The 15,645-nt window shown below is 47.2% G+C and overlaps 1 pseudogene; it reads right to left on the bottom strand.

Annotated features, from left to right (window-relative positions):
• Positions 1-15,645, bottom strand: part of LOC132772358 (zinc finger protein 721-like) — a 41,078-nt pseudogene that overhangs the window by 7,338 nt on the left and 18,095 nt on the right.

The following is a 15,645-nucleotide window of genomic DNA, read 5'->3' as shown; positions in this document are numbered from 1 at the left end:
CCACAAAGTGGAGTCCACGCCATGCGAGTGTGGAGAAGAGCCAACCACTGACCACCTGCTGAAATGCACCCTGAGCCCTGCCACATGCACAAGGGAGGACCTCCTTGCGGCAACACCAGAAGCACTCCAAGTGGCCAGCTACTGGTCAAAGGACATTTAATCAACTACCAAACTCACAAATTTGTATTTTGTCTGTTTGTTTGCTTTGTTCTGTTAGAAATGTAATATAATTGACTGGTTGCCCTGACACGACAAATAAAATATACCAGGCATGTCCATATAAGCCTCGCATATAAGGCAGTGTTTCTCAACCTAGGGGGCAGGACCCTTGGGGGGCAGCAAGGGGGCTTTCAGAGGAGTCGCCAAAGACCATCATAAAACAAATATTTCTGATGGTCTTAGGCACCCCTTTGAATATCTCTCTGCCTGTCCTTCTCTTCCTTTGTGGTGTTGGTGAACTACAACGTCCAGAATACTGGTCAAAGGATATTTAACCAACTACCAAACTCACAAGTTTTGTACTTTTCTGTTTGTTTGCTTTGTTCTGTTAGAAATGTAATATAATGGACTGGTTGCTCTGACACGACAAATAAATAACGTCCAGAATTCAAAAACAGACCCCCCAAACCCCACCAGTATTCAATGTTGGCCATGTAGGTAGTGTGCCAAATTTGGTGCAGATCCATTGTGGGCTGGGTTCAGAGTGCTCTTTGATTGTAGGTGAACTATAAATCCCACTCAGATCCATCGTGAGTGCCATTGGATCCCCCACATACGACTTGGTAAAATTTTTGGCTGCACACACAACCCGTATTGGGCTCACTACGCACAACATCAAGGACTCAGCCCACTTCATAGAGAAAACCATCAGCCTCAAGCTCAACACCAATGACAAGCTGACCAGCTTTGATGTGGTGTCTCTATTTACCAAAGTCCCGGCAGCAGACACCACCACGCTCATCAACCAGAAGTTCCCAGAAGACATCACAGCCTCTTCCACCACTGCCTCACCACAAGCTCCTTCCAGGAGGACAATGATTTCTATGAGTAGAAAGAGGGAGTAGCCATGGGGAGGGAGCCCTCTCAGCCCCGTCATTGCCAACTTCTACATGGAACACTTTGAAAAACAGGCCCTGGAAACAGCAACAAAAAGCTCACATATGTGGATGACTCCTTCACCATTTGGAGCCATGGAGAAGAAGAACTCAACAGATTCCTGAACCTCCTGAACAGCATCCGCTCAAACATCCAATTCACCAAGGAAAAAGAAAACGAAGGAGAACTGCCATCTCTAGATGTCCCAGTCATCCACAAACCAGATCAACAACTGGGTCACAGAGTTTACAGAGAATGTATACACACGGATAGATCTGGACATCAAAACTCCAACCATCACCCAAGTCAAAAAAGAAGCACCGTGAAAGCCCCGGAAGGCAATGCAAAAAGAATCTGCAAAGCCCTCCTCCTCCAAGGAGAACGGAAGAACCTCAACTGGGCTTTGCAGGCCAAAGGAGACTCCACCACAGGCATCAGAAGAGCTGCAAGACCGAGAACAAGCCAAGAGAGTCAAGACCAAGATCGACCCAGAGGAAAAGTGTTCTTGCCATACATCAAGGGAGCCACTGACGGCAAAGGGAAGCTGATGAGGAAACACAACATACAAACTATCTGCAGACCCACCAAGGAAATCCAGCCAGTGCTCCGTTCAGCAAAGGACAAGAGGAACCCTCAGCAGGAGCCTACTGTATACCATGCAGCTGTGGACAAGTCTACATAGATGTTGTCCAGTCATTTCCAACTCTTCGTGACCTCATGAACCAGCCCACGCCAGAGCTCCCTGTCGGCTGTCACTACCCCCAGCTCCTTCAAGGTCAAGCCAGTCCCTTCAAGGATGCCATCTATCCATCTAGCCCTTGGTCGCCTTCTCTTCCTTTTTCCTTCCATTTCCCCCAGCATCATTGTCTTCTCTAAGCCTTCCTTTCTTCTCATAATGTGGCCAAAGTCCTTCATCTTGGCCTCTACTCTCCTTCCTTCCTATGAGCAGTCGGGCTTTATTTCATGAAGTATGGACTGGTTGAAACATCTCGCGGTCCAAGGCAGTCTCAGAACTTTCCTCTAGGGCACCACCAAACTCAGCATTGCCCAAGCACGCGTCAAGGAACATGGAAGGCACTGCAGACTACATCAGCCAGAGAAATCAGCCATAGCAGAGCACTTGATGAACCAACCTGGACACATCGTATTATTTGAGAACACAGGAATGTTGGACCACTCTGACCACCACCATGTCAGGCGACACAGAGAAGCCACTGAGACCCACAAGAAGCAGGTGGACAGTTTCAAGAGAAAGGACGTGAAACCATGAAAATGAACAAAATCTGGCTACCACTCATAAGAATCCTCTAAAATCAGGACAGTAATTAAAGAACACCACTCGAAAACAGGGGAATTCCAGACAGGAAACTATCATGGCCAGCTAATCACCTCCCAACAAAGGATTCCCCAGGCAGTAAGAAGCCAGACCTTGAATACTGCTAGGCCATTAAATGCTAGTCAAGGTGGCCAGTTGCAGCCTTCACACTTGCCTCCAACACACAAGAGTTCTTTCTCCCACCCCGGAGGCTTTGAATCAGAGGTTGGATGGCCATCTGTCGGGGGTACTGACCTTGGTTTTTGGGAGTTGTAGTTCACTGGCATCGCGAGAAACGGTGGCGGGAGAGGGAGAGGGAAGGGCCTGGCTGGGTTGTCCTGCCACTTCCAGAATGCAAGGCCAGGCCTGCCATCTCCCGCCCTTACAACGTCAAGCCCCGCCCCCTCCAGGCCCACAAGCCCCGCCCCGCCCTGCCTGCCAATCACTCGGGGAGACAGGCGGACCCCTCCCTCCCTGGCCCGCTCGCCTTGGAGGCCCCCCCTCATTCGTCCATACTTGGATCCCCAAACACACACACACATACCCCGGTCCCCTTGGAGGACTAGGCCGCGGCCCCTCAGGCTCACCTCCTGGGCGTGAGCGAGGAGTGGGCGAGGAGGAGACGCCCACCGAGGTGGGTTAGAAGAGGCGGGCGGGCGGGCGGACTGGCTGACTGACCTCCCCAAAGAGGCCCCTCCGCTCCAGAAGGATCGCCTCAGCCTCCGCGGCCCTCTCTACGACTGGCACAAAATGGCGCCGGCCTTCTTCTTCTCCCCTCAGCGTGGCTCCGCCCACCGCCTCTCCCTCCTCAGCGCTTTCCCGCCCATCCTCCTGAGGGCCAATCAGGGCGCGGCTCTGGCCCTGGAGACTGCCCTGTAGCCCCGCCCCCTCCACTCTGGCCTGGCTTCGGCCTCCTCAGCGTGGCCCCGCCCACCGCCTCTCCCTCCTCAGCGCTCTCCCGCCAATCATCCTGAGGGCCAATCAGGGCGCCGCTCTGGCCCTGGAGGCTGCCCTGTAGCCCCGCCCCCTCCACGCTGGCCTGGCTTCGGCCTCCTCAGCGTGGCCCCGCCCACCGCCTCTCCCTCCTCAGCGCTCTCCCGCCAATCATCCTGAGGGCCAATCAGGGCGCAGCTCCGGCCCTGGAGGCTGCCCAAGGCCCCGCCCCCTCCTCCTTGCACCTCACAACATGGCCGAGCCTGGGTTCAGCCTTCTCCACGCCAGCCCTAGAATCCTAGAATTCTAGAGTGGGAAGAGGCCTCCTGGGCCATCCTCCAGTCCAACCCCATTCTGCCAAGAAGCAGGAATATTGCATTCAAAGCACCCCTGACAGATGGCCATCCAGCCTCTGCTTAAAAGCCTCCAAAGAAGGAGCCTCCACCACACTCCTCAAGGGGCAGAGAGTTCCACTGCTGAACATAGAATCCTAGAATCCTACAGTGGGAAGAGGCCTCCTGGGCCATCATCCAGTCCTACCCCATTCTGCCAAGAAGCAGGAATATTGCATTCAAAGCACCCCTGACAGATGGCCGTCCAGCCTCTGTTTAAAAGCCTCCAAAGAAGGAGCCTCCACCACACTCCCTCCGGGGCAGAGAGTTCCACTGCTGAACGGCTCTCACAGTCAGGAAGTTCCTCCTCATGTTCAGGTGGGATCTCCTCTCTTGTAGTTTGCAGCCATTGTTCCATTGCGTCCTAGTCTCCAGGGAAGCAGAAAGGAAGCTTGCTCCCTCCTCCTCCCTGTGGCTTCCCTCCACATATTTATCCATGGCCCTCATCATATCTCCTCTCAGCCTTCTCTTCTTCAGGCTGAACATGCCCAGCTCTTTAAGCCGCTCCTCATAGGGCTTGTTCTGCAGACCCTTGATCATTTGAGTCGCCCTCTTCTGGACACATTCCAGCATAGAGTCAAGATCTCTCTTGAATTGTGGTGTCCAGAATTGGACACAATATCCCAGGTAAAGTGGTCTAACCAAGGCGGAATAGAGCATGAGGAGCATGACTTCCCTGGACCTAGACACTATGGATGCAAGGGAACAATGGCTTCAAACTACAAGAGAGGAAGATTCCATCTGAACATGAGGAAGAACTTCCTGACTGTCGGCCCCTCTTCCTTTTTCCTTCCCTTTCCCCCATCATCATTGTCTTCTCTAAGCTTTCCTGTCTTCTCATGGTGTGGCCAAAGGACTTCCTCTTGGCCTCTCCTCTCCTTCCGGTGCTCCACGCTCTTGTCACATCCAGGATAGACTACTGAAATGGAGACTGGATGGCCATCATCCCTCCTCGCCTTCAGGAGGAGGGTGAAAACTTGGTTATGGGACCAGGCCTTTGGGCACTTGGGCAATTAAATCAGTCAACCAGGCAAGTATGACCAGCAGGATGGATGAATGGAACGAAAACTAGATCTGGGGTTAACAAACACTGACCATGTAAGAGGAGAACTGGGTTTGTATTTGGTTTTTAATGTTTTTATTGATTTTATGGTTATATTGTATGCATGTCAACTGTGAATTGTTGTAATTTTGTGTAATTTTGTGTACAATTGTTTATGATGCAGGCATCAAATTGTGCCTTGCCCCTGTAAGCCGCCCTGAGTCCCCTCCGGGGTGAGAAGGGCGGGGTAAAAGAACCCCAAATAAATAAATAAATAAATCTGTGGGGGGTGCTTTGGATGCGATTTCCTGCTTCTTGGCAGAAGGAGGTTGGACTGGATGGCCAACTCTAGGATTCTGTGATGCTGTGATTCTATGTTCGTGGTCACCTGCAATGTCAGTTTTGGGAGGGCCATGGGTGCCTCCTGCTCAGTGGGAACTATGGCCTGTTCTCGGAGGCCGGACTCTCTCTGTGTAAGCGGACACCTCACCACGGACACACATTTTCACTTTTCTTATGTGTATAGAAGATAGATAATATTGAATGTCTCTACTTTACTTACTTACTTAGGCGATCCCTCGTTTTCCGAGGATGATTGTCTTCCAATATTCTTGTGGGTCCGTATGTGGCTGTGGAGCCCTATTCTTGCTCTGCATCTTCTCCCGCAGTGAGGGCATTGGTTTCCAAGTGGAAGGCGGTCTCGGTCGGGGTTGGCTTGACGCGCCTTCCTCTTGTCACGCTTCTCCCTTTCGCCCTCCATTCGTGCCTCTTCAAATTCTGCAGCACTGCTGGTCACAGCTGACCTCCAGCTGGAGCGCTCAAGGGCCAGGGCTTCCCAGTTCTCAGTGTCTATGCCAGAGATTTTAAGGTTGGCTTTGAGCCCATCTTTAAATCTCTTTTCCTGCCCACCAACATTCCGTTTTCCGTTCTTGAGTTCAGAGTAGAGCAACTGCTTTGGGAGACGGTGGTTGGGCATCCAGACAACGTGGCCGGTCCAGCGGAGTTGATGTTGGAGGACCATCGCTTCAATGCTGGTGGTCTTTGCTTCTTCCAGCACGCTGACATTTGCCCGCCTGTCTTCCCAAGAGATTTGCAGGAGTTTCCGGAGGCAGCGCTGATGGAATCATTCCAGGAGTTGCATGTGACGTCTGTAGACAGTCCACGTCTCACAGGCATAGAGCAGGGTTGGGAGGACAATAGCTTTATAGACAAGCACCTTGGTATCCCTATGGATGTCCCGGTCCTCAAACACTCTCTGCTTCATTTGGAAAAATGCTGCGCTCACAGAGCTCAGGCGGTGTTGTATTTCAGTGTCTCTATCTCAGGCATAATCACAGTATTGAATGCCAGGAGCAGAAGTGCGCAGAGTGTTTCTGTGAACACTTTGCATGCATCTGTCTCGTTCATAGTGCAAAAGGAAAGAGAGAAGGAAAGAAAACACAATCTTGGAAAGGAACCCTTTTATCCAGTATTTCAGTGGAAGGTCCCCGGGGCCATCCAGTCCACCCCCTTCCGCTGATGAGGAGATATTGGGAAAATAGATATTGATTGATTGATTTATGCATAGAAATCCTATGTACTTGAAATGCATAGAGAAACCTCTCTCTGTGTAAGGAAGCCAAGCTGACAAGCAAGCTGTGTCCAGGCAAGCACTGTTATCTCTACATTCCAAGAGATAAGCCGTCCTAGCTGGGACACCTAGGCTCTAAGGAAGAAGCCTCTTGACATCCCAGAGAGGGGCCCCTTGATTGATGAATGGAAGCACAGCCAAGAGGGAGGGGGCATATTCCATGCTTGCTCTGCAGCAAGACACAGACATGCTTTTTCGTATGTTGTGTGTGTGTGGGGGGGGGGGGGGCACCTGATATTTTTATGATGCTCAGATGACGTAGGGATGATGATGATTGTATGTACTAGCATGTTCTTTGTTTGCTTGAAGCTGGAAAACTATAAAAGCCACAGTCCGCGCCTGTTTCATTGCTCTGGTGCTTTTGTGGGATGACTCCACACCAGGCCCCAGCTGGTAAATCAACGTGCTTTTAGACCTCCAGGACCTATCTTTGTGTCTCCTTTCCTCAAAACCTATTCCCTGCCATTTCACCGCCATGCAGGAAAGGCACAATCAAAGCACCCCCAGCTGACGGCCATCTCTTTATTATTGTTTATTATCTGGGCCAGAGTGAAGAGAGGGGAGGCCAAGGGCTGCGAGTTCCATCATGTCTCCTGCATATGCCATCAGCTCCCAGCCAGGGGCAGATCAAGCCATTGCGCAAAGTAAGCATTTGCGGTATAGTTGGTTTTGCCCAGGGGCGCTCTTGAGGGAAAATAGTCCTTGACATTTGGGAGTTGTAGTTGCTGGGATGTATAGTTCACCTACAATCAAAGACCATTCTGAACTCCAGTAATGATGGAATTGAACCAAATATGGCACAGAGAACTCCCAAGACGAACAGAAAATAGATATCAGATATCAGGTTGGGGGAGGGGGGGCGCCAAAATACTGTTTCCTTATCATTGAAAATTACCTAGGGCTGCCTCTGGTTCCACCTTGTCTCCTGTGCTATTCTTATAATATATTGTATGTTGTTCATTCGTTCAGTCGTCTCCGACTCTTCGTGACCTCATGGACCAGCCCACGCCAGAGCTCCCTGTCAGCCGTCACCACCCCCAGGGTCTCCTTCAAGGTCAGTCCAGTCACTTCAAGGATGCCATCCATCCCTCTTGCCCTTGGTCGGCCCCTCTTCCTTTTACCTTCCACTTTCCCCAGCATCATTGTCTTCTCTAGGCTTTGCTCTCTCCTCATGATGTGGCCAAAGTACTAATATATTGTATATACATATAATATTTATAATATTACAATGTAATGAAATACAATACTACTACTACTAATAATGTATTATAATTATATATTTATATTACACATAATATTACTAATAATATTACGATATAGTGGTATGGTGCTGTAGGGGCCAAGAAACCAAACTATTTCCCAAAAAGACAGAAGCCCCCTTTCCAATGGGGAGGGTAAGGATGGACACCACGGAAGTGGAACCTTTTAAACTGCAAAAAACTATTTATTATTGCGTGGCCATAGCAATAACGACAAACAAGCACACAGGGATGCAATCCAAGGGTTTGTCGCCACCTCCAAGGGGGCTGCAGAGCTTTCATAGTAAATGGAATATACTAGGTTCTTGTGGGTTTTTTCGGGCTATAGAGCCATGTTCTAGAGGCATCTCTCCTGACGTTTCGCCTGCATCTATGGCAAGCTTCCTCAGAGGTGAATCTATGGCAATCTTCCTCACCTCTGAGGAAGCTTGCCATAGATGCAGGCAAAACGTCAGGAGAGATGCCTCTAGAACATGGCTCTATAGCCCGAAAAAACCCACAAGAACCTAGTGATTCCAGCCATGAAAGCCTTCGACAATACAAATGGAATATACATTTTCATTGGTTCCCAAAGACAAATCATTTCATTGGTCTAAGCTAACTATACAGTTGTTCATTAGTTGTTTATGATTTTGACTGACATTATAGCACACGTGGGATCCTAACTATAGCACAACTATAGCCCATTGTTCTCTGACCATGGCTGTATCGTATCTGTTAAGTCTGTTGCAAACATGGCTGGGAAACTTGGGGGTTCTATCTAGCCAACAGCTAGCTGGTTTTGTCCGGATATTCTGTTATTCTTTAATAGTAACTTCTTCTTTGGAGCACTGATTTCTCAAACAATCAGCATTTTCTGTGAACATAGGTGTAATGACCCTTACCTCTTAGGCCGAAGTCTAAGATGTCAGTAAGCCGGCCTCCATTTTAGGAAGGTAGTACAGTGAGGCAGACATCTTGGGAGTGTTAGATCAGCAGAGGGGAGGAGCTCAGCTATCCCAGGATTGGTTAGAACAAATGGGAGGAGTTGGAGCTGTGAGTGTAAAAAGGCTGTCAGCGTCTGACAGAAAGGGGAGATTGGATTTTTGATCGGAAGGGAGAGGGTGGATTTTTGGTGAACTCAATTTTTTCCTGTGAGAGGGCATTTTGGGGCAGGTACTTCTATAGTGATTGACCAGGAAGGTCTTGTGTGGACTTGTGTTGGAGTTAGGACACAAGTTGTTTTACTCTCCAGGGAACAGGGTATTTTAGCTGTTAGTGATCTCTGTGAAGAGGGAAGCTAATTACTCTGGGGACAGCCAGGTTTGGTTAGTCTGAGGGACTCACTGCTACTAGAGTTAGGGTAGAGTGAGAGAACTTGCTCACGTTAAAGGAAGGAAACCCATTTAAGGAAACCACCAAGTTTAGTAGGACTCAGAAACCATTTAAGAAGAGTGTGCTTTTATAGCCAATTACGCGTGTGTGCCTCATAGAAAAAGTTAGTTGTTGGTTCAAATACTTAAATAAACTTTTCTCTATTAATATTATTATTTTATTTTATTTCAAAGTTTTCTATACCAACCTTCTCACCTCATTGAGGGACTCAGCCCGGTTTCCAACCATAAAAACACATACAATCAGTAAAATATCATAGTTCACAATTACAGTAACACATTTAAAATAAAAATATATTTAAAACTATGGTGGTCAGTCGTCACATTAAAATCAAATATACATGATCTTCCATCCAGAATCCTAGGGTGTTGTCTCATTCATCGAAAGCCTGTCTCCACAACCACGTCTTCACCCGTTTCCTAAATGTCAGGATAGACGGGGCGGTTCTGACCTCCAGTGGGAGAGAGTTCCAGAGTTGCGGGGCCACCACCGAGAAGGCCCTGTCCCTTGTCCCCACCAGACGCGCCTGTGCGGCCGGTGGGACCGAGAGCAGGGCCTCTCCAGACGATCTTAATAATCTTGATAGTTCGTAAGGGAGAATACGTTCGGAGTTCAACTTTCAAAGAAGCCTCAGCATTGATTCATTCCATAAGAACCGTTCCAGTGATTTTTAACATCTTTTCACCTCAGTCATTTCAAGGGAGCTAAAGGGAGGGCTGGTGAATAAGGAGTTTTACCTCAGGGACAACATCAACATTATTTCCCAGATTTCCTTGGGTGGTGGCAGCAACTCTACCAAGATACATACACGTTACCTCAACATACATCTAAACGCTACGTGCCAGAATCGTGTTGTTGTCCAGTTGGGGGATTAGTAATCAAGATCCTTTACACCAGTGTTTCTCAATCTTCCAAATGCCGCGACCCCTTAACACAGTTCCTCATGTTGTGCTGACCCCCAACCATAAAATTATTTCTGTTACTGCTTCATAACTGCAATTTTGCTACTGTTATGAATCGTCATGTAAATATCCAATATGCAGGATGCGTTTTCAATCACTATACCATTTTTGGCACAGATATCTAATATGCCCAAATTTTAATACTGGGGGGGTTGGGAGGAAGCGATTTTGTCATTTGGGAGTTGTAGTGTTGCTGGGATTTATAGTTCAGCTACAATCAAAGAGCATTCTGAACTCCACCAACAATGGAAGTGAACCAGTCTTGGCACAGAGAATTCCCACGACCAAGAGAAAATACTGGAAGGGTTTGGTGGGCATTGACCTTGAGTTTTGGAGTTGTAGTTCACCTACATCCAGAGAGCACTGTGGAGTCAAACAATGATAGATCTGGACCAAACTTGGCACGAATAATAATATGCCCAAATGTGAACACTGGTGGAATTTGGGGGAAATAGATTTGTCATTTGGGAGTTGTAGTTGCTGGGATTTATAGTTCACCTACAAAAACATTCTGAATCCTACTAACGGTAGAATTGAGCCAAACTTCCTGCACAGAATCCCCATGACCAACAGAAAATCCTGTTTTCTGATAGTCTTTGGCGACCCCTCTGACACCCCCTTGCGACCCCCTCAGGGGTCCTGACCCCCAGGTTGAGAAACACTGCCTTACACTGATTCTTTAAAGGAAGCAGAGGCTTCCCTTCTGCTGCCCTGGAGACTGTGATGCAATGGAACAATGGCTTCAAACTACGAAGAAGAAATGAGGAAGAACTTCCTGACGGTGAGACACAGAGAGAGAGCTGTTCAGCAGTGGAACTCTCTCTCCTTCCTTGGAGGCTTTATTTAAAGGCTGGATGGCCATCTGTCAGGGGTGCTTTGAATGCAATTTCCAGGCTTCTTGGCAGAATGGGATTGGACTGGATGATGGCCCACCAGGTCGAGGATTCTATGATTTCTTTTAACTTCTTCTATTGTCCCTTCTCTTTCTAAATAACCAAATAATAACTGTATTGATACCCCACGACCATCTCCCCAAGGGACTCAGGGCGGCCTTCAAAACAGCATATATTGTTGGTGTGAAACACGTAAAATACAAGTAAGATATATCAGCATTACTAACAGCGCAAAATCAAAGCATAAACAACACTTACGGAAGACAAAACCCAACTTAATGAGATAAAATATGCAATATTCAAATATTCAACGACTAATTAAAATGGACACTACTAAAATCCAAGTGACACAAAAAGCGTCCAAATTTGCAGAGTGAGTATTCCTTTTTTTCATCTCATCAATTAACTTATTCAAACTCTATTTTTCTACCACAGGAGAGTCTTGCGTACGCAACCTAAATGGGCCGGCAGAATGCTGGGTAAGCGTCAATGTTGTACAGTACGGAGAGATTAAGGAAAAGCCTTAATTACACTACTATTTTACAAATTGAGCACCAAGACATCATGTTTTCCAACAAATTGACAGAAAAAGCAGTTCAATATACGGTAACGTGTAGTGATTACTGTATTTACGAATTTAGCACCAAAACAGACAAGAATTCTTTCTTTCTTTCTTTCTCTCACCCTGGACGTTATTCCACAGGTAAACATACACTCCACTTCCCTCACCTGTGGATCCGGGCGGGAGGCAGACCCGTTGGATAAGTGGAGGTTGGATAAGCGAGTCTCTACTGTATTAATAGCAGCCAAAAGAGAATAGGTTGATAATGATTTCTGTGATACACCACATGGAGCAGCTATAGAGGAAACTAGACGGTAGGCACGGGCAATCCATGGATCTCAATGGCCCTAAAGTACGTACAAAACTAGAGGGCGCTGGTGCTTTGCTTCTACAGTGTCGCTAAAGTTCTGGTGGTGAAAATTTCAGAAATCTCACAAAACTTTTAAAAATCCATTATAAATTGCAGTTCCTAATTGGTTCTGTCATAAAAATCGCCAATAATGAAATTTTGAAAGTTTTGTTAGAGTTCTGAAATTTTCACCACCAGAACTTTAGCAACACTTTAGAAGCAAAGCACCAGTGCCCTCTAGTTTTGTAAGTACTTTAGAACCATGGATTGCCCATGCCTACTAGACAGCGCTGCACTTTCATCCCATGCCCTTGTTCCTTAGCTACAATTTGCACTAATTGTGCAGAAGTCATTGTTATTATGTTTGTGTTTAACTGTTAGAGTAGGTATTTGTGTTTGTAACAGTAGCTAAAACTGGAGTCATCTGGTTTGAATCCACAGTGAGCGTTGCCAAGGAGACGAGGCTGGCTAGCTCATGAGAGGGAGAAGTGGGCGGAGCCAAGCAGGAAAAGTTATGTTTTAAAAAAAGCAGCGGAGAGAGGCTTGGAAAGGCCTGAGAGAGAGGCTTGTGTATGAGCAGCTGGTTTTTTTTCAGTCTAGGAGGGCTGAAGAAAGAAACCTGGCCAGATTCTTTAGTCCAAGAAGACTAAAGGAAGCCTAGTTAAGATCCCTAGTTAAGGAAGGACTAGAGATCAGAGATTTGATCGGGGGAAGATCAAATTGAAAGGCTATTTATAGTAGTGAAACATTGTTCACCAGAGAGCTTCACCTCAGTGAAAGTTAGCCACAAGCTGTGTTATCTGGAAGAGTGGACTGTATTATAAACCACGTGACATTCAAAGTTCCATAAGTCATTTAACAGCCTGCAACTATAAGCTTTGTACACAATAAACTTATCTATTGTTGAAAACCATCTCATCTCAACTAATCTGCGTCTGTAGAGCCATATCTCATCAGTGGTACCTCAAAGACCTCACGTTGGTGGCCGTTACCTTAATTTACAAATAATAATTGGCCTCCTCCATAATATACTCTTCTACACAATTGAGGCTTGAGGTAAATTCCCTCCATAACATCCACATCTGTACAAGTGGTGATAGCGGTGGGGATCTTCAAAGATAAAATCCCTATATCCTGTCCATCGTTGTGTTCACATCTTCCCACTAATATTCCCTTGTCCTTCTTTAGAGTTTGGCCATGTTTTATGGCAGTTGCCACCATCGGTTATTGGGCCTTGTTCAGAGTTTAAACTGCAGTTTCATATGCTCTTGGTTTCACTTTCTGTATTGTCCTGTGTGTTTATTTTATGCATTGTTTTAGGCACTTTGTGCCATTTGTAAGCCGCCCCGAGTCCGTTCTGGGAGATGGAGGCAGGGTACAAAAATGAAGTTGCTATTATTATTATTATTTTACTGACACAAAAATTCAGAATGACACAACAAACGAGATCTTTATGCTGCATTTCATATCACAAAATTATAAGTCGAACCCTTCCCAAGTGTCTAGGACTGTGTGATGTATTCCCGAATGATGCGCACAGAACCAAGTCAGGTGGCCTTTTAAAGTTGACAAATCCTGATGTTTACTGTTTTCCAAATGCCGGCTGAGATCTTTTGGCACAGCACCCAGTCTGCCGATGACCGCTGGGACCACCTGGGCTGGTTGATGCCATCAGAGCCTTTGCAGTTCCATTTTGAGGTCTTGATAGCAGCTGAGTTTTTCCTGTTGTTTTCCCTCAATTTGACTGTCACCTGGTACAGTGACATCAATACCCCAAACTTTTTCCTTTTCCACAGTCGTGATATCTGGTGTATTGTGTTCCAGACCTTTGTTAGTCTGGGTTGGAAAGTCCCACAGTATTTTTGCGTGTTCATTTTCCACTACTTTTGCAGGTTGATGATCCCACTAGTTCTTTACTACTGGCAGGTGATTCTTGTGACATAAGTTCCAGTGACTCATTTGGGCCACAGAGTTGTGCCTCTGTTTGTAGTCAGTCTGTGCGATTTTCTTGCAGCATCTGAGGAGATGATCCATGGTTTCATCCGCTTCCTTGCACAGTCTGCATTTTGGGTCATCAGTGGATTTTTCGATCCTGGCCTTAATGGCCTTGGTCCTGATGGCTTGCTCCTGGCCTGCAAGAATCCGGCCTTCTTCTGTCTCCTTCTCCAGGGTTCCATTCGTGAGCCATCACCACCAGGTCTTCTCCTTATCCACTTTTCCTTCAGTTTTGTCATGGAACTGCCCATGCAATGCTTTGTTGTGCCAGTTGTCAGCTCTGGTTTCGAGGGCAGTTTTCTTGTACCGATTCTTTGTCTGCTGTGCTTTGAGAAGTTTCCGATTACTGACTTCAATCCATGCAGGTTCTTTGCTTCCCTTTGCATATTCTGCCAGTGCATGCCCCCCGATGGGTGCCACCTTGTCGTGGTGGGGGGCTTAACTGCTCCAAGGATGCTGAGAGCTGTGCTGGCGGGAGTGTCACTCCCAGCAGGTCCAACCAAGCCAGAGAGGTCTCAGCTGAGGAAAGGAACTAAGAGCGCCGAACCCATTAGCACTCTGGAGAATCAGACCAAAACAAAGTCTATCCTGGCTCGGTCGTCGCCCAGGATAAAAAGGACTGCGGGGATGCTGCGGATTCTGGACATCCATCGACAAGTGGGCGACAGAAGCAAAATACAAATGGACAGTCACAGAAGCGGCAGATATAGAGAATGCCAGAAAACCGCACAATTATCATTATTATACAGTAAAAATTATATGAAGCTTGTATCTATGAATTACTAGATTACATTATAGGCATATACTAGCAGTTCCTTGCCACACGTTGCTGTGACCATCTGTTGATCTGGAAAATAATGAAAAACTGTTGGTGTCTAATACATGCATTTTCTTTCCGCCTGTGGGTAAACAGTATATTTTCTTATTTTGTTATCAGTGTTGATGTAGAGACTGTCTGCTTTGCCTCCTCATAGAATCCTAGAATCCAAGAGTTGGAAGAGACCTCCTGGGCCATCATCCAGTCCAACCCCATTCTGCCAAGAAGCAGGAATATTGCATTCAAATCACCCCTGACAGATGGCCATCCAGCCTCTGTTTCAAAGCTTCCAAAGAAGGAACCTCCACCACACTCCCTCCTGGGCAGAGAGTTCCACTGCTGAACGGCTCTCGCAGTCAGGAATTTCTTCCTCATGTTCAGATGGAATCTCCTCTCTTGTAGTTTGAAGCCATTGTTCCATTGCATCCAAATCTCCAGGGAAGCAGAAAGGAAGCTTGCTCCCTCCTCTCTGTGGCTTCCTCTCACATATTTATACATGGCTATCATATCCTCTAGAACAGGGGTCCCCAAACTACGGCCCACCGAGGGCATTTCTTTGGCCCGTGCGGCCTGGCCACACCCACTCGGCGCCACTCCGCCAATCGCGGGAACCCTCTGCTCCGGCCCTTATGCTCGTGTGGGAGGGTCAGCCTTTTGTCCAGTGATTGATGGAGGCAGGAGAACTACAACTCCAAAACCAAAGGACACTGCCCACCAAACCCTTCCAGTATTTTCTGTTGGTCATGGGAGAACTGTGTGCCAAGTTTGGTTCAATTCCACCATTGATGGGGTTCAGAATGCTCTTTGATTGTAGGTGAACTATAAATCCCAGCAACGACAACTCCCAAATGTCAAGATTCTATTCTCCCCCAAACTCCACCAGTGTTCACATTTGGGCAGATTGAGTATTTGTGCCAAGTTTGATCCCGATCCATCATTGTTTGTGTCCACAATGATCTCTGAATGTAGGTGAACTACAACTCCAAAAACAAAGGACATTGCCCACCAAACCCTTCCACTATTTTCA

Source organism: Anolis sagrei, chromosome 3 (genome assembly GCF_037176765.1).
Source record: "Anolis sagrei isolate rAnoSag1 chromosome 3, rAnoSag1.mat, whole genome shotgun sequence".
Lineage (NCBI taxonomy): Eukaryota > Metazoa > Chordata > Lepidosauria > Squamata > Dactyloidae > Anolis > Anolis sagrei.
The sequence above is the reverse complement of the archived record's forward strand: the minus strand, read 5'-3'. Positions and strand labels throughout refer to the sequence as shown.